Raw genomic sequence first — 23,378 nt, 5'->3', positions numbered from 1 at the left:
CACAGTATGTTGTTCCCAGCCGCCACTACTTCTCCAAGAGAGCCGTGCCTTCCCTGCACAACCAAGTATCCGATAAAATCAAGTGTGCACTGCGCAACGCCATCTGTAGCAAGGTCCACCTAACCACAGATACGTGGACCAGTAAGCACGGCCAGGGACGCTATATCTCCCTAACTGCACACTGGGTAAATGTAGTGGCAGCTGGGCCCCAGGCGGAGAGCTGTTTGGCGCACGTCCTTCCGCCGCCAAGGATCGCAGGGCAACATTCTTTGCCTCCTGTTGCCACCTCCTCCTTCTCGGCTTCCTCCTCCTCTTCTTCCACCTGCTCATCCAGTCAGCCACACACCTTCACCACCAACTTCAGCACAGCCCGGGGTAAACGTCAGCAGGCCATTCTGAAACTCATATGTTTGGGGGACAGGCCACACACCGCACAGGAGTTGTGGCGGGGTATAGAACAACAGACCGACGAGTGGTTGCTGCCGGTGAGCCTCAAGCCCGGCCTGGTGGTGTGTGATAATGGGCGAAATCTCGTTGCAGCTCTGGGACTAGCCAATTTGACGCACATCCCTTGCTTGGCGCATGTGCTGAATTTGGTGGTGCAGAAGTTCATACACAACTACCCCGACATGTCAGAGCTGCTGCATAAAGTGCGGGCCTTCTGTTCGCGCTTCCGGCGTTCACATCCTGCTGCCGCTCGCCTGTCTGCGCTACAGCGTAACTTCGGCCTTCCCGCTCACCGCCTCATATGCGACGTGCCCACCAGGTGGAACTCCACCTTGCACATGCTGGACAGACTGTGCGAGCAGCAGCAGGCCATAGTGGAGTTTCAGCTGCAGCACGCACGGGTCAGTCGCACTACAGAACAGCACCACTTCACCACCAATGACTGGGCCTCCATGCGAGACCTGTGTGCCCTGTTGCGCTGTTTCGAGTACTCCACCAACATGGCCAGTGGCGATGAAGCCGTTATCAGCATTACAATACCACTTCTATGTCTCCTTGAGAAAACACTTAGGGCGATGATGGAAGAGGAGGTGGCCCAGGAGGAGGAGGAGGAGGAGGAAGAGGGGTCATTTTTAGCACTTTCAGGCCAGTCTCTTCGAAGTGACTCAGAGGGAGGTTTTTGGCAACAGCAGAGGCCAGGTACAAATGTGGCCAGCCAGGGCCCACTACTGGAGGACGAGGAGGACGAGGATGAGGAGGAGGTGGAGGAGGATGAGGATGAAGCATGGTCACAGCGGGGTGGCACCCAACGCAGCTCGGGTCCATCACTGGTGCGTGGCTGGGGGGAAAGGCAGGACGATGACGATACGCCTCCCACAGAGGACAGCTTGTCCTTACCCCTGGGCAGCCTGGCACACATGAGCGACTACATGCTGCAGTGCCTGCGCAACGACAGCAGAGTTGCCCACATTTTAACCTGTGCGGACTACTGGGTTGCCACCCTGCTGGATCCACGCTACAAAGACAATGTGCCCACCTTACTTCCTGCACTGGAGCGTGATAGGAAGATGCGCGAGTACAAGCGCACGTTGGTAGACGCGCTACTGAGAGCATTCCCAAATGTCACAGGGGAACAAGTGGAAGCCCAAGGCCAAGGCAGAGGAGGAGCAGGAGGTCGCCAAGGCAGCTGTGTCAATGCCAGCTCCTTTGAGGGCAGGGTTAGCATGGCAGAGATGTGGAAAACTTTTGTCAACACGCCACAGCTAACTGCACCACCACCTGATACGCAACGTGTTAGCAGGAGGCAACATTTCACTAACATGGTGGAACAGTACATGTACACACCCCTCCACGTACTGACTGATGGTTCGGCCCCATTCAACTTCTGGGTCTCTAAATTGTCCACGTGGCCAGAGCTAGCCTTTTATGCCTTGGAGGTGCTGGCCTGCCCGGCGGCCAGCGTTTTGTCTGAACGTGTATTCAGCACGGCAGGGGGCGTCATTACAGACAAACGCAGCCGCCTGTCTACAGCCAATGTGGACAAGCTGACGTTCATAAAAATGAACCAGGCATGGATCCCACAGGATCTGTCCGTCCCTTGTCCAGATTAGACATTAACTACCTCCCCTTAACCATATATTATTGTACTCCAGGGCACTTCCTCATTCAATCCTATTTTTATTTTCATTTTACCATTATATTGCGAGGCTACCCAAAGTTGAATGAACCTCTCCTCTGTCTGGGTGCCGGGGCCTAAATATATGCCAATGGACTGTTCCAATGTTGGGTGACGTGAAGCCTCATTCTCTGCTATGACATGCAGACTAATTCTCTGCTGACATGAAGCCAGATTGTCTGTTACGGGACCTCTCTCCTCTGCCTGGGTGCTGGGCCTAAATATATGCCAATGGACTGTTGCAGTGGTGGCTGACGTGAAGCCTCATTCTCTGCTATGACATGCAGACTGATTCTCTGCTGACATGAAGCCAGATTGTCTGTTACGGGACCTCTCTCCTCTGCCTGGGTGCTGGGCCTAAATATATGCCAATGGACTGTTGCAGTGGTGGGTGACGTGATGCCTGATTCTCTGCTATGACATGCAGACTAATTTTCTGCTGACATGAAGCCAGATTGTCTGTTACGGGACCTCTCTCCTCTGCCTGGGTGCTGGGCCTAAATTTATGACAATGGACTGTTGCAGTGGTGGGTGACGTGAAGCCTGATTCTCTGCTATGACATGCAGACTAATTCTCTGCTGACATGAAGCCAGATTGTCTGTTACGGGACCTCTCTCCTCTGCCTGTGTGCTGGGCCTAAATATATGCCAATGGACTGTTGCAGTGGTGGCTGACGTGAAGCCTCATTCTCTGCTATGACATGCAGACTAATTCTCTGCTGACATGAAGCCAGATTGTCTGTTACGGGACCTCTCTCCTCTGCCTGTGTGCTGGGCCTAAATATATGCCAATGGACTGTTGCAGTGGTGGCTGACATGAAGCCTGCTTCTCTGCTATTACATGCAGACTGATTCTCTGCTGACATGAAGCCAGATTGTCTGTTACGGGACCTCTCTCCTCTGCCTGTGTGCTGGGCCTAAATATATGCCAATGGACTGTTGCAGTGGTGGCTGACGTGAAGCCTCATTCTCTGCTATGACATGCAGACTAATTCTCTGCTGACATGAAGCCAGATTGTCTGTTACGGGACCTCTCTCCTCTGCCTGTGTGCTGGGCCTAAATATATGCCAATGGACTGTTGCAGTGGTGGCTGACGTGAAGCCTCATTCTCTGCTATGACATGCAGACTAATTCTCTGCTGACATGAAGCCAGATCCTCTGTTACGGGACCTCTCTCCTCTGCCTGGGTGCTGGGCCTAAATTTATGAAAATGGACTCTTACAGTGGTGGGTGACGTGAAGCCTGATTCTCTGCTATGACATGAAGACTGATTCTCTGCTGACATGAAGCCAGATTGTCTGTTACGGGACCTCTCTCCTCTGCCTGGGTGCTGGGCCTAAATATATGCCAATGGACTATTGCAGTGGTGGCTGACGTGAAGCCTCATTCTCTGCTATGACATGCAGACTAATTCTCTGCTGACATGAAGCCAGATTCTCTGTTACGGGACCTCTCTCCTCTGCCTGGGTTCCGGGGCCTGAATATCTGAGAATGGACTGTTCCAGTGGTGGGTGACGGGAAGCCAGATTCTCTGCTATGGGACCTCTCTCCAATTGATTTTGGTTAATTTTTATTTATTTAATTTTTATTTTAATTCATTTCCCTATCCACATTTGTTTGCAGGGGATTTACCTACATGTTGCTGCCTTTTGCAGCCCTCTAGCCCTTTCCTGGGATGTTTTACAGCCTTTTTAGTGCCGAAAAGTTCGGGTCCCCATTGACTTCAATGGGGTTCGGGTTCGGGACGAAGTTCGGATCGGGTTCGGATCCCGAACCCGAACATTTTCGGGAAGTTCGGCCGAACTTCTCGAACCCGAACATCCAGATGTTCGCTCAACTCTAATTATAATGTTAGTAGTATATAGTATATTGTAGTATTGGATTGTGGTGATTAATATCTCCTTGGTGGCCCTATTTAAACTTTTCACTGTTTTGTTCCCTGTACTGCCTACTTTTACCTGTGCTTAAAATAAGGTTGCTAGGCAAGCTCCGTCTATGTGTTGAAGGATGGAGGACGCAGAAGCACGCAGCCTGCAAGGTCAGATTTCTGACAGCCAGGGACTGTAAGTAAATTATTACAGCCAGGTCCTCCCCAGCAGCTGATAACAGTGCCTGGGCTGTGTGCACTTCTCCCTGTCCCTGCGCTTGGCAGACCCCCCCCCCCCCCCCTTACTCAGCAGAGCTGGAGAATGCAGAGTGGAGGCAGCGCAGACCAGGGAAGGGAGATCTGCCGTCTGCTCAGTGTATAAATGAAAGCAACATGTGGTAAGGAAACCCTTTTGTGCTGCAGGAGATTAACCCTTTAGGGGGAGGGCTCTGGTTGCTGACACTTTTGGGGGGCTATTGTTACTGGCTAGTAAGGGCAGGCGGGATTAGCCTCAGGGTGAGGGCAGTGGCGGCCATCTTAACTGAATAGTGAAATTGAAGTTTTATGCAGACTGGTTGCTAAGGGCTGAATCTAATTAAATATGGGGTAAGTCAGTCTAATAGTAACTGATTCTGGAATATCACGTTATTAGTAACTACATATATGAAAATTTAAATTAGGGTCTAAGTGTGACAGTTATCCTTTCAACTCCTGAGGATGGCAATGCAGTGGAATACTGAGAGTCCTATGCACCCCCTCAACCTGCGGATCAAACCCTTTGGGAGACACATACTGCAGTTTAAAAGCCACTAATGTACAGAACTGAATATAAATTTACATAACTCTCAGTGTAGATGTCTACTATCTAGCAGTCATTAGGCAGCTGTAGAAATTCTGCCTTAAAGGGATATTCTGGTTTTGCAATTTTCAGCATCAATTGAAAGGAAACAACATGTTCACGTACTAATAGTGATTGTTTATCTGTAATTCCCTGGTTTACTGCACTCTATAGCAATCACGTGTCATTTCCTGCTGTATTGGTTCCCTCTCCTGATGACATCACGTCGATATCTGACGCAAAGCAAGGGTTCTAAGGCTCTGTCCTGTCGACACAACATCAATGACCTTGTCTCTGAGGACAGTATTCTGCTTATTCTCCTGAACCCTGCCATGTAGATGTGATGTCAGCAATGATGCCGTATCTTAGGGTGGGGTTTTTCCAGCAGGGCTTCAAGAAGGCCTGGATCTGTGATGTTCAAGCTGGGAGAGGAAGGAGAAACAGAGATCTGATGCTACAGACATTCCCCATGAGTCTTGTACTGGGATGTAAACATAGGCATGGGTCACAGATCATAATTACACTGGAGGAGACAAAATGCCCTGAGAACTTCATAACGTGACATTCACTTGAATAGGAGGGAGCCGTCCTATGGAAGTGAATGGGTCGGAGGAGATGTTAACGGAGAGCAGGTAAACAGAAGACAACACAGTGCTCATACAAGAACTGTGTTCTGTTTGACCAGCTGATTGGCGGGGGTGCCAGGTGTCGGACCCCCGTCAATCTGATATTGATGACCTACCCTGAGGATAGGTCATCGTTATAAAAAAGCAGACAACCCCTTTAACCCTAGCAAGACCTGAAGAGACTGGGGCATGCAGGTCATCCCAGAAATATTGATGAACTGAAACATACAGTATTTGCAGGTACTGTAGAAATGGTTTGACTTTGTGTAAATCTTATTTGCAGCTACAGGGAACATTTGGGGGAATCCAAGGGTTCACTTACTTTTTCTTACAACTCTATGTGTCTGTTTCCAGGAGAGTTATGAGAACTAATATTTTGCTGTCCTGATACACTAAACTCTCACATTTTACGTTAACATTCAGAAATGATAAACATAGGAAGGCCCCTGGGGAATGCGTTCACATGCAACCACGTTTCTATAGCAACTGGAAAAAATTCACTACCCCTGCAAACATCACCCCCAAATCTCCCATCCATGAGTAGCATGGCTCGCGTTGCATGGAAACCACTCCAAATAACTTGTAATGCCATTGTGTCAACTGTCAATATGCAGCCTCGTAAAGCAGCATCGCTGAAGTAGTTTTCAGAGTGAATCTATGGGAATGAGACAATGTGACGGTGAGTTAAAGGGGTTATCCTATGATTGAAGGGGTTTTCTGGGCGTTTAAAGGGGTTCTCCAGGTTTTTAATATTGATGACCTATCCTCAGGATCAGCTGTATGAAGGGAAGGTGCCGTTTCTGCTCTCCCTAGACACAGCAGCAGTGAGCAGAAAGACAGAAGGGAGACGGCACGTGCGTACTGTGCGCACCTTCCCTTCGTACAGCTGATCGGCGGAGAACCACTGCCGATCTCATATTGATGACCTATTCTGATAATAGGTCATCAATTTTAAAATCCCGGGAACCCCTTTAATATTGAGGACCTATCCTGAGGATTGGTCATCAATATCTGATCGGTGGAGGTCGGACACCCTGCACCTCTCACCTGCTCATCCAGTGAGCACTACAGTCTCTTCATAGCTTGCCAAGCACAGCACCGTTATTCAAACAACCCCTTTAATGTGCAATTTATTAATGCAGTGCAGGCAAATAATGCAGTGAGACCTAGATGATGATGGGGGTGGTGATGAGGTGTTTGACTGAGGTCTAAGTGCGATCAATCTGCACATCCAGCGGCGTAAATATATCCATCTCCCAATGTAAATGACCAGATAACTGCAGTATTTAGTGTTGAGCAAATTAAAGTCCACAAAGTGGACTTCATTCCGAATTTCAGGGAACATTCGATTTGCAGCGAAGCCGAATTTCCTTATGTTTCATGGTAGTGAATACATTTTCCCTGAATGACGGTAAAAAAAAAAATACTTACTTCCTCTATTTGAGCGTGAAAAGCCGGCCGCTGCCATTTTAAATGAAGTACAACCAAAATACTGTAAGCCATAAATCATCAAAAAATGTATGGATGAAACAACTATCCATACACAACAATACCATGCATAACACAATCCACTCATGCCTATGGCAAAAAAGTGTGTTATTTATTAATGATCTTGTAGAAGGCTTGCATAGTAAAATATAAATTTTCGCAGATGACACTAAACTGTGTAAAGTAATTAACACTGAAGAGGACAGTATACTACTACAGAGGGATCTGGATAGATTGGAGGTTTGGGCAGATAAGTGGCAGATGAGGTTTAACACTGACAAATGTAAGGTTATGCACATGGGAAGGAATAATGCAAGTCACCCGTACATACTAAATGGTAAAATACTCGGTAACACTGACATGGAAAAGGATCTAGGAATTTTAATAAACAGCAAACTAAGCTGCAAAAACCAGTGTCAGGCAGCTGCTGCCAAGGCCACTAAGATAATGGGTTGCATCAGAAGGGGCATAGATGCCCGTGATGAGAAAATAGTCCTACCACTTTACAAATCATTAGTCAGACCACACATGGAGTACTGTGTACAGTTCTGGGCTCCTGTAAAGAAGGCAGACATAGCAGAGCTGGAGAGGGTCCAGAGGAGGGCAACTAAAGTAATAACTGGAATGGGGCAACTACAGTACCCTGAAAGATTATCAAAATTAGGGTTATTCCCTTTAGAAAAAAGACGACTGAGTTAGATCTAATTACATATATCAGGGGTCAGTACAGAGATCTATCCCATCATCTATTTATCCCCAGGACTGTGACGAGGGGACATCCTCTGCGTCTGGAGGAAAGAGGTTTGTACACAAACATAGAAGAGGATTCTTTACGGTAAGAGCAGTGAGACTATGGAACTCTCTGCCTGAGGAGGTGGTGATGGTGAGTACAATAAAGGAATTCAAGAGGGGCCTGGATGTATTTCTGGAGCGTAATAATATTACAGGCTATAGCTACTAGAGAGGGGTCGTTGATCCAGGGAGTTATTCTGATTGCCTGATTGGAGTCGGGAAGGAATTTTTTATTCCCCTAAAGTGGAGAAAATTGGCTTCTACCTCACAGGTATTTTTTGCCTTCCTCTGGATCAACTTGCAGGATGACAGGCCGAACTGGATGGACAAATATCTTTTTTTCGGCCTTATGTACTATGTTACTATGTTACCTATATGCCAATAAAAATGACCAGATTACATGAAATATAAATATCATTTATTGGCACAATTTATAAATAACAACTCATACATTAAACCAAGTGCAGGAAAAGACGACATCTGGGGTTCCCCAGACGAAGGTCCGCCGAAACGCGCGTCAGGGCTGGCGCCATCCCAGAGGAGATTCATTGTATGTATGAGATACTTATATGCACTTGCACTTTAATATTATGCATAATGGGGATTGAGTCACCAGTTGTGTCTCCTGAGGTGCATGTCATCTTTTCCTGCCCTTGGTTTCATGTATGAATTATTATTTATAAATTGTGTCAATAAATTATATTTATATAGCTGCGCGAGATTTCGCACTAAATCTTCAATCAAGTTGGCGACGGCCGGCTCTTGGCAATTAAATGGATGAGGGTAAAAAGTCTGATTTTTTATTTTTTAAAATTTTACACTGTATTATTAATGTTAGATGCCGGGATCAGCTGTGAACAAGGCATCTGAGGGGTTCAATGATGGGGGCGGTGCAATTTCCGCTCCCTATCATTGCACCCGCCACTTACAAATAAATGCACTTTGTGACAAAGTAATTTGTCACAAAGCCAATTTCTTTGCAAAATTTGGTGACGCAGCTTAATTGTATTTTGCAATACTTGGCTCATCTCTAGCGATATTACAACCGTCGCAGTGGGCAGCGCAGATCTCCTGTTAATGTGCTCTCTAAGCAGACTTCCTGGTTACATGACTACCTATGACATTGATGAAAATATTAACCGGTTAATTCAAAGAAGTGTCACTTTGTTAATGTGCAGTGACCTTAATGCAGTAGCAGTAGGTTAAGAAAAGCAATGATCTTATTTTAAGATGCAGTAGGAGAAAATTGATTGGTTAAGCCTTTAATGCATTTTCAGAAGGATGATGTGCTATGGGACTCTGTTCATGCTCTGTGTATAATTAAATGGGACCGGGAGCCTGTTAGCACCATACTGGTAGCATCAGGGCATCACTATCTCTACGTGAGATAGCTATATGTATATATCTTCTCTGTGTCTCTGCTCATTCTTGCTATCTGCCTTCCCTGTCCTTACTTGAGGGGCAATGTACTAAGTGAGAGCGGTGCCAGAATTACTTAATAACCGATTTGAATATTTCACCCTCTGGGGGATATGCATTAAAGGAGATGCGTCTCGTTAGCAAGTAACGTGCATGGCATTACTTAGTATGTGTGCTCTTCGGAAACCTACTGTATATCTTCATTACGGCTTTTACATTTGTGTTGTATATTTTTGACCCTAAGCTTTCATAGCTGTTTTGTGATGGTTATTAATATGTGCTAGCCTCACATTGTTGTTGTTTTTCTTTTGATATATACACGTAAATCAGTTAGCCTTGACATAACTTTATGGATCCATATTTGTAGAAGTTCACGCTAACGTGCGCAAAATATATGAAGCACTTTTTAATTGGTGCACACAGAATGTTAAAGGGGGTCGATTTCAAAGACCGTGTTCGAGCATTCGAAGTTAACAGAGAAGTTCCCGCATTCAGGACCTCCGTCAATTAGCTGGAGTGTACGACCTTTGATTTTAACAGGTAAGAAGTAATACTTTACTTCCCCTTCAGGGGTGCTGTAGGAAGGGGCAGACTGGGAACTTAAAGTGGACCTGGAAAAAAAAAACTAAAAGTGGCCCCAAGTTGTAGGCGTGTCAAAATTGCTAATCGTCCAAATTTACGAATCATTTTGCGCCAAAAATCTGTCTAAAAAAGTTAGTGCAAATTGTCACTATTTGTCACATCTAGGGTTTGTATACTTTTATCCGACATGAAAAGGAGTAGGGTTAGCTTAAAGTAGGTGGAACTCTGCAAGAAGGGGGGGAGACCTTAGATGCACAATTTTGCACCAAAATTTTGGAGCAATTCTGGCATAAAAATCTGTCTCAAAGTAAGCAATAGTTGGTATAAAGTCAGAGAAAAGTGTCCATTGCTGCACCAGATTTATCATCCAGCCTGAGACCCTGTGATAAATCTGGTGCAGGTCTAGACATCTATAGGATTAGAAGATCTAGGCCAGTGCTTTTATGAGAGTTACTCCTCCTAGCAGCAGATGGCTACTGATAATACAAAGAACGAACAGTGGCCATACACCTTCAATGGCTATTTCTTCCACACACATGCAGGCTCATCCGGGCATGGGTTGCCCTTTGAAAAATATTCTACAGCTTTCAAACCAGCACCTGGATCTGAATAGTTTTGTAATTGCATGTTATTCAATGAAATCTTTATAGCGCCACCTGCTGTTCGCTCTTTTTCTAATTTCTCTGCCCTGTTCACTGAGACAGAAGCAAATGCTCAGTTCCATCCTTCAACTGTCACCAGCTGCAGCAGAAAAGACACGCCTCTGTGAAAGAACAGTGATGAGCGGCAGGGGCAATATTCGAATTTGCGATATTTTGCGAATATTTGAGCGAATATTTGTCATATATTCTCAAATTCTAGAATTCGTTATCTCCAGTCATTATTTTTTTGATTGCAAAAATCGGCAATCCGAAAATTTGCGATACGAAAATTTGCGATCAACTCTACTCCTAAAGTCAAAGATATTGCAGCCTTCTCATTGGTCCACAAGCAAGAAGCAGTAAGGGATCATGGGTACTGGTAAAAAAAAAAATCGAGAATATTCAATATTACGAAGATACAGCACTAGATATTTTAAAATTCTCGAAGTGCCAATATTCGCTATAAAAAATTGTGGTAAGGATATTCGCGATCAACACTATGAAAGAACACAGCCCCTAAGCTGACAATATTTTGGCCGATAATCGCTAACAAGTGCTTGCATGAACGCTTGTTAGAGATCAACTTGTAGTATAATACTGCCACCGATTGCCCAATGCTTAAAAATCGAATGGTAGATTGTGCAGTCTAATAGCGATCTGATGCCGGCAAATCACTAGGCAGTATGGAGACGAGTGATGGCATAGCGATCGCTCCTCTCCATGCTGCGGAGGAAATCACTGCATGTAATAGTAGCTGTCTCCTCCGCTAGCTAGCAAGCGATTGCCAGGAGAGAACTATATGCCCCTTGAGAACAAAAGCATTGGCAAGCAAAAACAGGCAGCCTACCAAAGTTTAGTCTGAGCTCGAAATATTGAAAATATTGTTGTTATAGATTTGTTGTCTACTCTACAACTCACCAAGGTTCCTCGACTGATTGCGTAACACCAACTGGTCATGATCTGAAGATAATCCTTAGGGCTCATGCTCATGACGCAAAACACGGATCCGCAAAAAAAAAAACGGATGACATCCGTGTGACATCCGTTTTTTTTTTGTGGATCCATTGTAACAATGCCTATCATATGAACGTACAGAAACGTAATGCACACGGAGTCATTTAAGTTTTTTTTTTTGTGGACCCATTGAAGTGAATGGTTACGCATAGGGGCTGCAAAAAAAACCCTGAACGGACACGGAAAGAAAATACAGTCGTGTGCATGAGCCCTTAGAAAGTATAATGCTCCATCCACACGTCCGTAACGTGTTTTGCGGATCCACGGATCCGCAAAACACAGACAGTGGCAATGTGCGTTCCGCATTTTGTGGACCGCACATCGCCGGCACTAATGGAATATGCCTATTCTTGTTTGCAATTGCGGACAAGAATAGGACATGTTCTATTTTTTTTCGGGAACGGAAATGTGGACCCAGAAGTGCGGGTACGCATTTCTGGAGCCGGGCTGCTCATCGTGCGGCCCCATAGAAATGAATGGGTCTGCAATTCCGTTCTGCAAAATACAGGCTGTGTAGACCTGCACTAGCCAAGGGCTCAGGCTGGATGAAAAATGGGGTGCAGGGATAGAGACTTTGGGGGAAATTTATCAAAGAGTGTCATTTTACGCCAGTCTTAGAAATTTCCTGCGCTGCCGGAGTATGCAGCTAATTGATAGTGAGAAGCGGGCCTCATCATATACTAGGAGCAACCTCCGGGAGCCCGTGCGCCAGAATAAAATCGATGGCAACTCAGAGATGCTATTTTTGAGGCGCAAATGAAGATAAATGTGACTTGTTGTCCCCACTCACTCCCACCTTCTCCACCCTCTAATCTGTTGCAAATGGAGTTTAAAATGTCGTAAAAAACCCACAAGGTTTGTGACTTTTTTATGCCAAAAAGAGGCATAAGGAGATGACAACTCTCCCCCTTTGTCTAATTGTATACCAGCTATTGGTTGGATTTTGGTATGCCTCATTTCCCGCTAAGCCCCACTGTCACACCTGTGACAGGTCTTAGAAGGTCTGAAATATTATCTGCACATTAGTGACCTGACAGCCTCTTTTGGTTTCACTTTGTGTGTTGCTGGTATGTCCACACCTCCTGTTCAGGTGTGGATCATGTGACCTTTAACTCTCCCTATTTAGTCAGACTTTACCCATCACTACTTGCTCTGGATAGCTTCATTTGGTTTTGGAAGAGCTGGAGTGTGGTTCTTGTTGAAGTCCTGTTCATCCATCATCCTCAGAAGTTAAGTGTTCCACTTGTTGTGTTTTGTATCCCTCCCCCCTGGTTGTTTACTAGACCTCAGCGAGACACTAGTTCCTTCACCAGGGAAGGAACTGGTTGTCTCTGCCCTGTCATTACCTTTAGGGCATCTGAGGGTCACCAGAGTTTTCTAGGTTCCTATGTATGGGCATCTCTACCAGTGGCGTAGGGACCGCCATAGCAACCATAGCAGTGGCTTTGGGGCCCTACACCACTGGGGGCCCATCCAGACTGCATTCTTTTTTTTTTTTTTTTTTTTTTTATTAACACACACAGGCAGCCAGGCCCGACCGCCCGTCCAGTGTAGTGGGTGGGGCACGGGCGGTCCGCGGCTCGGGCCTGGCTGGGGGGAAGCCAAGGAGTACTCAGGTCAGGACTGGAGCAGGCGGACCCGGGGCGCACTGCCGCACGAGCAGAAGATGAGGTAGGCGGTGGAGGGGGCCGGAACGGGGGCGTACCTGTGGGTTGGCCACTCTGTGAGGTCTGCTGTAGTGTGAAGGACCTGCGAGGATGTCACAGTCATGTGATCAATTACAAGAGGGGCAGAGTTGAGTGTGGAGGGGATACTGTCGGTCCCGGTCAGTTCAAGTGGCTGCTGAGGTGAGGGCTGGCTGGGGAGTGGGACTGAGTCTGTCACTGTTGCGGTGTGTGTCCAACCGAGGCGGCACGCGGCAGCATCAGTTAGTGGGGAGACGTGGAGGAGTACTGTAAATGGAGACTAGTGTAGTGTAGTGGACAAGTGGAGACTGTGGAGTTATTTCATCTGTGTGTGTGTGGTACAGCTGGATCTCAGTCAGCATCTTCCCTAATCCCTATTCACAGACACATATACCTGCTCAAGCCTGGCAGGCAAAGCTGCATTATTTAATACTGTAGTGTGGTAATGGTTAATGGCATTGGTGAAGACACAGCCACCTAATCCTATCTGAGGGGTCTGTATTACAATCCTAATGCATTCTGAATGGAGAGTAATCCGTTCAGGATGCATCAGGATGTCTTCAGTGAAGTCATTTTGACTGATCAGGCAAAAGATAAAACTGTAGCATGCTACGGTTTTATCTCCGGCAAAAAAAACTGAAGACTTGCCTGAAGGACGGAACCGGCATTTTTCCCCATACGAATGTATTAGTGCCGGAATGCGCAGACCGGTAAAAATGTGAAAAAAATAATACAAGACGGGTCCGTCTGTTCGCATGACAAGTGGAGAGACGGATCCGTTCTTGCAATGCATTTGTGAGACGGATCCGCATCCGGATCCGTCTCACAAATGCTTTCAGTGACATCAAAATCGGCGGAACTGCCTGCCGGATCACACTGCCGCAAGTGTGAAAGTAGCCTAGGTGGCTGTTTCTTCGCCATAAATGGCATTAATCATTACCACACTACTAAATAATGCAGCTGCGCCTGCCAGGCTTGAGCAGGTATATGTGTGAATAGGGAAGATGCTGAGATCCGGTTGTACCTCACAGTGAGGTACAGCCGGATCTCAGCATCTTCCCTAATCCATATTCGCACATATACCTGCTCAAGCCTGGCAGGCGCAGCTGCATTAATTTAAAAGGAGGGGCCCATAAAAAATTTTTTGCTATGGGGCCCAGTCATTTCTTGCTACGCCCCTGATCTCTACCATTGAGAGGTGCCCATACGGATAGGAGTTAGGGACAGGAGCAGGGTTTTATAGGTGGTGACCCTTTTCCATCCCTAGCGATGAGGCCTAGTGTCTGTCCCTTTCCTCCTTGTTGTCTTTTGGTGTTCTCCCCTACTACATCCGTGACACCCACCCATCCCACTATGCCTTACCCACTTTTCAAGCAAAAACTAGTTGTGACAGATCCTAAGCACACACAAATAAGTAAATAAGGGCCACTGTATTATTGACTCTAATGGCTCATTCACATGACCGTGAGCCCGTGCAAAAACGGATCCTCCAAAAAAATGGATGACATCCATGTGACGTCCATGTTACATCCGTTTTTTTGCGGATCCATTGTAACAATGTATCAACTTGCAGGATAACAGACTGAACTGAATGGACAGATGTCTTTTTCCGGCCTTATAAACTATGTTACTATGTTAATGCCTGTCTTTGTCCTCAAAACAGACAAGAGTAGGGCATGTTCTATTATTTTGCAGAACAGACTTGCAGACATATGGATACAGAATGCACACAGAGTCATTTCCATTTTTTTCAGGCACCATTGAAATGAATGGTTTCGCATATTGGCCACACAAAAAACCGGAACGGACTAGGACAAAAAAGTGCATGAGCCCTAAGTTATAGTCTGCATGACTGAGGAGGAGTCTAAACCTGGCTGGGCACATTAGATGTGTGTTGACCAAAACTGACAATTTCAGCCGGATCGGGCAACTATCTAATGCAGGGGGCTCCCTGCGGCAGATGTTGAGGGAGAGAAGGATCACTCATGTTGCTTTTCAACATGTCCTGTCCTTTTGTTCTCAGGGAGATAAGCTGCTACCAGTCTAGCTGTGCTTTTCTCCCTTCTCCTATTCACAGTGTATGTGTCTACAGCTGTGCATGCGTAATGAGAATTGGGAGAGAATAAACAGTTGGTTGAAGGACAGTTCAGATATTTCTTGTGTATGGCCAGTTTAAATTGCTAGTAATGGTGGAGGGGGGGACGACTATTATAAAAATGCAGATGTTGAATAATACACAGCTGTTTGTGTAGCTTGACATGGGATATTGTGTTACTGTATAATGTAATGTATATTAATAGGCGCTTTATGAATAGGAATTAAAAGGCGTTGTCTTGTGTAGAAACCCAATTATATATACACCTTATTATGGACTTATTAGGGAACCATCACACTGAAAATTCTGATCAGTCTGCAGGCAGCATATTATACAGCTGTGCAGATTGATATCTAGTTTTGTGGGAAAAGATTAAGTAGAATCTGTAATCTATTTATTTAAACCTCTGCTTATTCTCGGTTTAGAAGTCCAGTCGGTGGCCCTACTTAGGATTGACAGCCTTCCCTAAAGTATGCATGCAGAGATAGCTGCCAGTCATTCATTAGCACCGCCCACTGGACTCCTAACCACAGAATAAGCAGACGTTTATAAAATACAAGCTAGAGGGAAGCTTTTCCTACAGAACTATACATCAATCTGCTCCGCTCCCCCTGCTCTATAACATGCTGCTTGCACATTGGACTGCGTTTTTAAGCTGACAGGTCCCCATAGTACAAAGTAGGATAAAAGAAGTACATTTATAAGCATGTATATACAGTATGTTGGGCTGTTACATCCATGAACTTAGCCAAAGTAACCAAACAGTTACTTTGCTGGTTGCATTTATAGAAATCAAAATTATGCTGCATAAAAACAAGGTTTATTTCACAAAATGACATTTTTCATTTCATGACTAAACCGTCTTATTCACAAAGGCCAGATGCTGTTCAAAAATATTTTTTTTTTGTGACTTAATGTTTATTCTGCTTATGACGCGTGGGATCACTCAGCTTTTTGTACCTTTATTAACGCAAGAATATCCATATAGTCTGATAACATACTGCAAATACCTAATACTTGCACTAGGTGTGATTACAACTGCAGGGGATATTGAACCATTCAGATGCAGAGCTGATTCACATAGTACAAAATGTACTACCATGTATTGCAAGTACTAGACTGAAGCTTGTGGACAGTTTCCCAGAGAATGTTTTTTCTACAGTACTCAGTGTATATATAGACTGATGAAAATATATACAAAAAAAAGAGAAAAAGAGACAATATAACCAAAATAAATCAAATGTTGAAAAGTTTCAGCTCAACAAATTGCTCACCAGATTGGTCATAGAGTAAAGTGAGAGTAAAGGCCGTTTCACCTGGACCAAGTATATATAGACTGCTGAAAAATGGCTGCAAAAAATAAAAGACTATGGGGGTCATTTATTAAGCTTAAATACACCTGCATTAGGTGTATTTCAGGCGCAGATTGCGGCGCAACAACAAGTTGCGCCGCAATCTGCGGCTTCTCCCCGCTCACCCCAGGTCTAAATAAGTGGGAATGGGATGGACGGGGAAGAGGTCTCATTTTCTACACCTGTTTCAGGCATAGAAAAAGGTCTAAATGTAAGACAGCTAGGAAGCCGTCTTATAATTAAAACTCACGGAGGATCCGACAAAGTTATGGAGAGGCCGGCGCCTCTTCATAACTCCGGCAGATCGTCCGCCGCTTAGGGGTTTATTAAGACCGGTGTCTAAAACGCCGATCTTAATAAATATAACCCTATATAGCAAAAATAAATCAATAAGTAAAAAGTTTCATTTCAACATATTGCTCACAGAGTAAAATAAGAGTGAAGGCCATCTCACCTGGACCAAGGATAGGGACAGGTATCAAAGAGGAACATTCCTGCAAACACTCATTCCATATAATTTGCCTGTGAAAAGGAGCCTAAAAATCCTTATTTGTCAGCAGCACATGGTCCCGTGCAAACAGGGACGTGCTGCCAACAAACTAGCAAACTGTGTGGGGGTTAACAATCATAATAGTGATCATTCATCCCTATATGCCATTGATCGAATGCAGTGAATGAGTGGGAATAGAATTGAATAAACTTCCTTATCCCAAACCATTGGCCACACTATCAGCCTATGTAAAGGGAACCTTATTCCTGGTGTTTTTAGATTACTTTTTTTTATCAGCAAAGAGTGAAAGATCAGCAATATTCAAAGTTAGAACCTCCCCCAATACATCACAAGAACCCATCATTACTCAGTTCCTTTAAATTACTCATTGCTGTTTAAAACCTGAACCATCTCTTTAACAGAGGCAACAAGAATTGACTCTGGCACTCTGGGACATTGGGCATTTTATGCATTTTTTTGTATCATTACTTCTTTTTTCCACATTACGTTGTGTTACAGGATTTACATGACCAACCACTCATTGTAAGCATTCATGCGTGTCCCTGTGACACTATTGTACTGAGACAGATTTATTAATGTTGTTCCAAAACAGCTAATTAATGTACTTGTATATATAGCCACTGATTGGCCAGCTATGATGCATGATGAAGTTACAGCCTGCATTGTTTTTCTCACATTGTATGTACAGCACATTTCACGTTGTAAAAATAGCTGCTACCGAATTAGTATTGTCACCTGCTATAAGCTTCACTAGTGAAATCGAGAAAATGTGCCATCTGTAAGGAGAACTCTTTGGCCTGTAGTCAGCCTTCTCCCATTACTATTATTGGCTTATCATAAATGTAATTGTGTAGTCATGTCACATGGACAGATAACTGTATAGAATCGCACAACAGGTCTTGATTCAACATGGTTGTTTAATTCAGTTACCACCCAACAGACATGATCGAGACAATGATGATATCTGAAAGCACAAATTTGATTCAATACTCCAAGTTAGGGCTAAACTTTCAAAAGACCACCAAAATGATATGCCCCATTTGTGCTTTGATCTAATACGGCTGATTAATTTACTTTGGATTCACCCATGTTAGTTAAAAGGGTTGTCTAAGTGTATTCATTTTCTTTTTATATGGCTTACAGTGGGTTAAAAATCAAGAAGCCATTCTCACTGTCAGCTATGCCCCACCTCTGCCATTTGAATGCTTTTCCTTTTCCCTCCACTTTTTCCTTTTGCGCTCCACTTGCTCTTCTTACGAAACCTGGAGAGGCCTAATCAACCAGTCACTGCCTATGGGGATGACCCACGTCAAGCAGTGATTGGCTGAGTGGGCCTTTCCTGGTGCTTCCTAAGTGTTGAGGTGGGACCAGGCAGTGGAGAGCAGCATGGACTGGAGCAGCATCAGAACAACAGCAGTGGGAGGATCAGTGATGGTAAGTATGGTTTCTTTTTTTTAAATTGTAACCTAATGTGAGCCATACAGTATATGAAAAATGATTGCAGCTGCCAAGACCTTTGGCAGGTCTTGACATAAGATCACACATTGTCATTAAAGAAAATGGACATTATAAAGTCCCATCAGTTTTATTGAGCACCCTATATTGCTTTATATTCCCATCAGTCCTGCAATTCAGTTTAGGGGTTATACTTTTTTTAAAACTTAGAGCCTTAGGTTGGATAGCGTATCAATATCAAATCAGTGAGCGTTTGACACTCAGCGCCTCTACAGCCCATTGTTTACATTGAGCCGAATATTGATTTCTGCTGCTGGACACCATACTTACAGTAGTGGTGGTGCAGGTTATTGCAGGTTTGTCCTAGTCACTTCAATGGGAAAGAGTTGCAATACCCTGCATGGCCACCACTAAAAGGACAATGTTCCTTAGTGCACTCCAATGTTCATCCAAGCGCCTTCGCCCCTTCGAACAGCTGATCTAAATTCCGACCTCCACCAATAGGATAACCATCAATTTTAAAACCCTGAATAATCTCTTTTAATAAACTAGTTCAAAATAATAAAACACAAATCTAAAACTGTGTTTGCATTATCTGGCCACCAGACAACATGTAAGAATCATCCCCAACATGAGACGTGCCCCAAAAATGGAAAGCAGTGACTCAATTAATATCAAACTGGCACACCAGACTGTATTCCAGAAACATTAATTTTTCCTCACTGTTCGACCAACCATAAAGCTACCATTACTATGTCACCATATTAGAGTTTGTGGCACTATCTAAATTCTGTTCTATTTTATAATGGGTCCCTTGGCCATTGCAAGAAGAGGCATGACTTCAGATACAACACAATCTCTTCACTTTGCTTGATTCTTGAGGAAGTCAATGGAAATAATGAGGGCTATATGCACTTTATCCGATTTACTGTGTTTTAAGATCTTCAGTTTTTATACATCACCTTTATTTAACCCATTACACTATAAAAGGCACTGCTGACTTTCCATCCAGAGTTGATGTGTCGCACCTCCATAGAGCTTTATATATGGACAAGCGGTCTATACTGGTCTTTATTTATCTACGCTTTGTTTCCATGGAGACTGTTGTGTAGTTGTGCATACATAAACAAATACACTGGGGGAGATTTACGAAGCAAAATGCACCAGAATTCTGGCACAATTTGTGCCAAAAAACTGACGTACATGCTTTACACCACATTTACTGTTTTACACAGCTTTTGGCTTGTCCAAAAAAAGGAGACATGACTTGGTGAGAAAGAGGATATGGCTTACCAGAAAATGTTTATGGTTTAAAATTCAAGAATTTGTAAAAAAAAATTGCACCAAAATGGTGCAAAATAAGCCAACCAATAGGTGGTGTGAACTTAGAGTAGACAGTCTAAAGTTGCCCCACATCTATCATCCAGCATGAGCCATCGTGATAGATCTCGGATATCTTTAGACTGTCTAGTCTATGTTTACACTGTCTAAATCTAAAATCATATTAGTAAATCTACCCCAATATGTCCATACACCTCTGAGATCCCAACCTAAGACCTGACTTAGGACCATAGGAGTAAAAAGTCCACTTTTGTTATTGAGTTAAACTAATTTAATTTCTGGAAACTTAAGAACCTCCATGAGACTCTACTACTGTAAAGGGAAAGAAATGTATTTTATGTGATTACGTGTGAACTCCAGTGATACATCTCAATCAAGGCCAAAATATTGGACATTAACATTTAGATTTCAACATTTATGGGAAAGCCCTCTGGAAAAAAAATGTTGGAGCTACCCACATAATAATCATGACTGGACATGCATGGGTGTTGGAAAAGATCTAATCATTATCACATGGTGGAAAGGATGTTTCTAACAGATAAAAACAATGACTAAAGGAATCCACAAAATCTGGTCTTGATCCAAGTCTTAAGAAGGTGGCTACCCTCAGACACCAATGAACACAGGAATGATCCAGATCCTAGCTAGGAGTTCTGCAATCATTACAGGACAGATGCAAGCAGGAGAATATGCAGTAGACCTATGTCACAATCCTATATTAGCTAACAGCACAGATGCACATACAGTAGGCTTGAACGAATACAAATCAAGACACAGAAACAGCACTAAACAGCTCGCTTGACCTGCACAAACCATCATAAAGTCCAATATCAGGAACTCATACGATAAGACATTACGCTGAGACACAGGGTAGCAGATGCCTTGAAAAATAATTGGCATATGCCAATATCATAAAAAACAACACAAAGCATCATGGGTGAATATGACAGTATGGATACTACTGCACACATGCCTACATAGACACGGATCTGCACACACTGGCATTTAACTGGCGGAGATACAGTATATCTGCATATCCAGTCAGATGCTCTGATTAACCCAACCAGACACATGTAATGAGTTACACAGGCAATATCCCTGATAAATGAACCCATCTCAAATCAGAACACACCCAAAGTGATCGCAAAAACCAACACTCAACATTCACGTGTTTGACATGACATTAGAATTACAGCTTTATCACTTGGGTTTTCATACTTGTACGTTCTGTAATTGCTGTAATACATTGCAAAATGCTCGCACCTCATCGAAGAAATGCATATGTAGAATGCAGCAAATAGCCAGGGCATAGCACAATCCATTGTATAGTCAGGCATGCATGTACACATACACATATAGGTTTACTCACATACATATATATACAGACACAAAATATCTATGTGACCACTCACGCAGTTCACCAGCGTCTCTGTATTATCGTTCCCTGGTTCTCATCTCTATGGCATTAGGGATCTGCTCATCCGCTTAGCAACCGGTGTCCCTGTCACTTTTCTTGCTCTTCTTGTCACTGACGCTCCCCCCTTTACGGTGTCACCAGCCGAGCTGTGTCCCTCGCGGCGCCAGAGACAGGCACCCAGACAGAAATCTTTCCAGATCTCCCCAGCTGTCTTACTCCAACAGATAGGCACCCACACAGCGAGAGAGAGAGAGAGAGAGAGAGAGAGAGAGAAAAGAAGGGAGGGGAGCAGAAATAGGAGGAGGATAGAAAAGGGAAAGAATACAGCAAACAGAACACAGTGATGGATGAAAGAGGATGGATGAAAGAAGCAGGCGACAGACGGAAAAGAAAAATCGTGTATTATACCAATTCAGAATAGCTAAGGTCTAGAAGGAACAGGGTGAGAGAAAAGAAGCTGTGTGAATGAGGCATTAGACACTGCATAAGAGATGAGAGACATCTAGCAAATAAAAGGCTGTAGCATGATGGATGATAGGCGCACAGTGAGCGAGAGAGAAAGAGAGCATAAAATCAAAGTGGTGGGGACAGAAGCCTTGCAGATCATGAACAGACCCAGCCAGTGCAGCACCAGACGAAGCGAACGAGGAGATTAGTGTGGGTCAAACCTGATTGAAAAGCCAGAGAGCAAAAATAAGGGTGAAGGCAGAGATTGTGTGAGAGCAAAGGAAGCAGCGAGATGCAAGAGAGGGATGACACAGAAAAAAAATAAAGGATGAAAAAGAGAGAAACGGAGAAGGAAATACAGAGAAAGGAGGAACTGGTAGCAGCCCAGGTTGTGTGTACAGTGTACTGCATGTGTTAGGAGAGGAGGGGGCACACACACCATTACAGGAGGGTGGAAAGATAATGGAGGTAAAATATACCCACACAAGAGAAGTACAACACGCAGCCAGTGTAGTGATGGGTATTGTAATGGGAAGCATTTTTGTAGATCCATGACGGATCGGGAAAAAAACTCTAGTGGTATGCCGTGTCATCTCTATTTCATGTGCTAAAACTGACATATTGGTCTATTACATCTGTATACATCATCACATCCCTATACGGGTAACCAATTGTTAATGTCAGTATATTACAGACTCCGCTGACTGCCCTGAACATCATTGATGTGTTAGAACATCTCTAGATATAATAAGCTGCCCTCTGCGTCTTTGACATTATGCCCTGGAGAAGGTACCACCGAATCTAGCCTGGAGTACAGCCAATAATTTCCTCACTAGAACTATATAGATACATAGATAGATAGATAGGATATTTTTTTTTTCTTCCTGTGGTTGTCACTTAGGTGACCGATGAGACTCCCCGTCCCGCAGTATGTGGATCCTCCTTTTAGGTCTGAATCACCTTCTACGTAATGAGAAGTGTCGTTGAGATTATGGACCTCTTCAACAAGCCTCTGTGACCTGCACATCAATCAATCAAAATTAAATGAGAGTCGAATAAAAGAGAGAGAGGGAAATGTGTAATACAGGAATTATCCTTTAAAGGTTAACCAGGTCCAGAGCGGGGAGACACAGATATACCATGTTCCTCTCGGCTATTTACACAGCATTGAGAAAGCAATACATTATAATAAGCTGAGCCAGCTCTAGAAAAAGAAAAATGCTTGATTATCCAGAAGCATATCTAGAAGGGGTAAGCAAAGTTAAATGATATATCATTGGATTATATTCCAAATATTGACCTGTGGTGTTCCCAGTTGGCTTGAAATGTCAAAAACATTCCAAACATGATTGTTGGTTTCATATAGAAATTTATGAAGATACTTTACGAGGAAGTTCCTGAAATGATGTATCATAGATGGTATGAACTAAGTAGAATTGTTATTGTCACCAGAAGAGTCGCTTCTGTGAGACAACTACAAAGATAGTCCAGGACCAGCGGAGGAGCTATAGTCAGTATCAGGCTGGGGTGCCTAGGGCTCACCAGTAAAATTTATTTGGGGGGCTCACCATACAGATACATTCAAATATTACCTACTCACACAGCAGCAAGATGCTACCAGATGATTGAATATGGGGGTCTCTGCAGCAACTTAGAGAAGGTAGGTCCTGGGGAAATGAGGACAC

General features: G+C 44.1%; 1 protein-coding gene across 1 annotated transcript in view; it reads right to left on the bottom strand.

Annotated features, from left to right (window-relative positions):
• ELFN2 (extracellular leucine rich repeat and fibronectin type III domain containing 2) overlaps positions 1-21,554 on the bottom strand; it is a 172,882-nt gene extending 151,328 nt beyond the window's left edge. Inside the window, exon 1 of the mRNA XM_044301931.1 lies at positions 21,242-21,554. The gene's annotated coding sequence lies outside the window, so the exon portion shown is untranslated. The remainder of the gene's footprint in view (positions 1-21,241) is intronic.
• Positions 21,555-23,378: the final 1,824 nt, after the last annotated feature.

Source organism: Bufo gargarizans, chromosome 7 (genome assembly GCF_014858855.1).
Source record: "Bufo gargarizans isolate SCDJY-AF-19 chromosome 7, ASM1485885v1, whole genome shotgun sequence".
Taxonomy (NCBI): domain Eukaryota; kingdom Metazoa; phylum Chordata; class Amphibia; order Anura; family Bufonidae; genus Bufo; species Bufo gargarizans.
The sequence above is the reverse complement of the archived record's forward strand: the minus strand, read 5'-3'. Positions and strand labels throughout refer to the sequence as shown.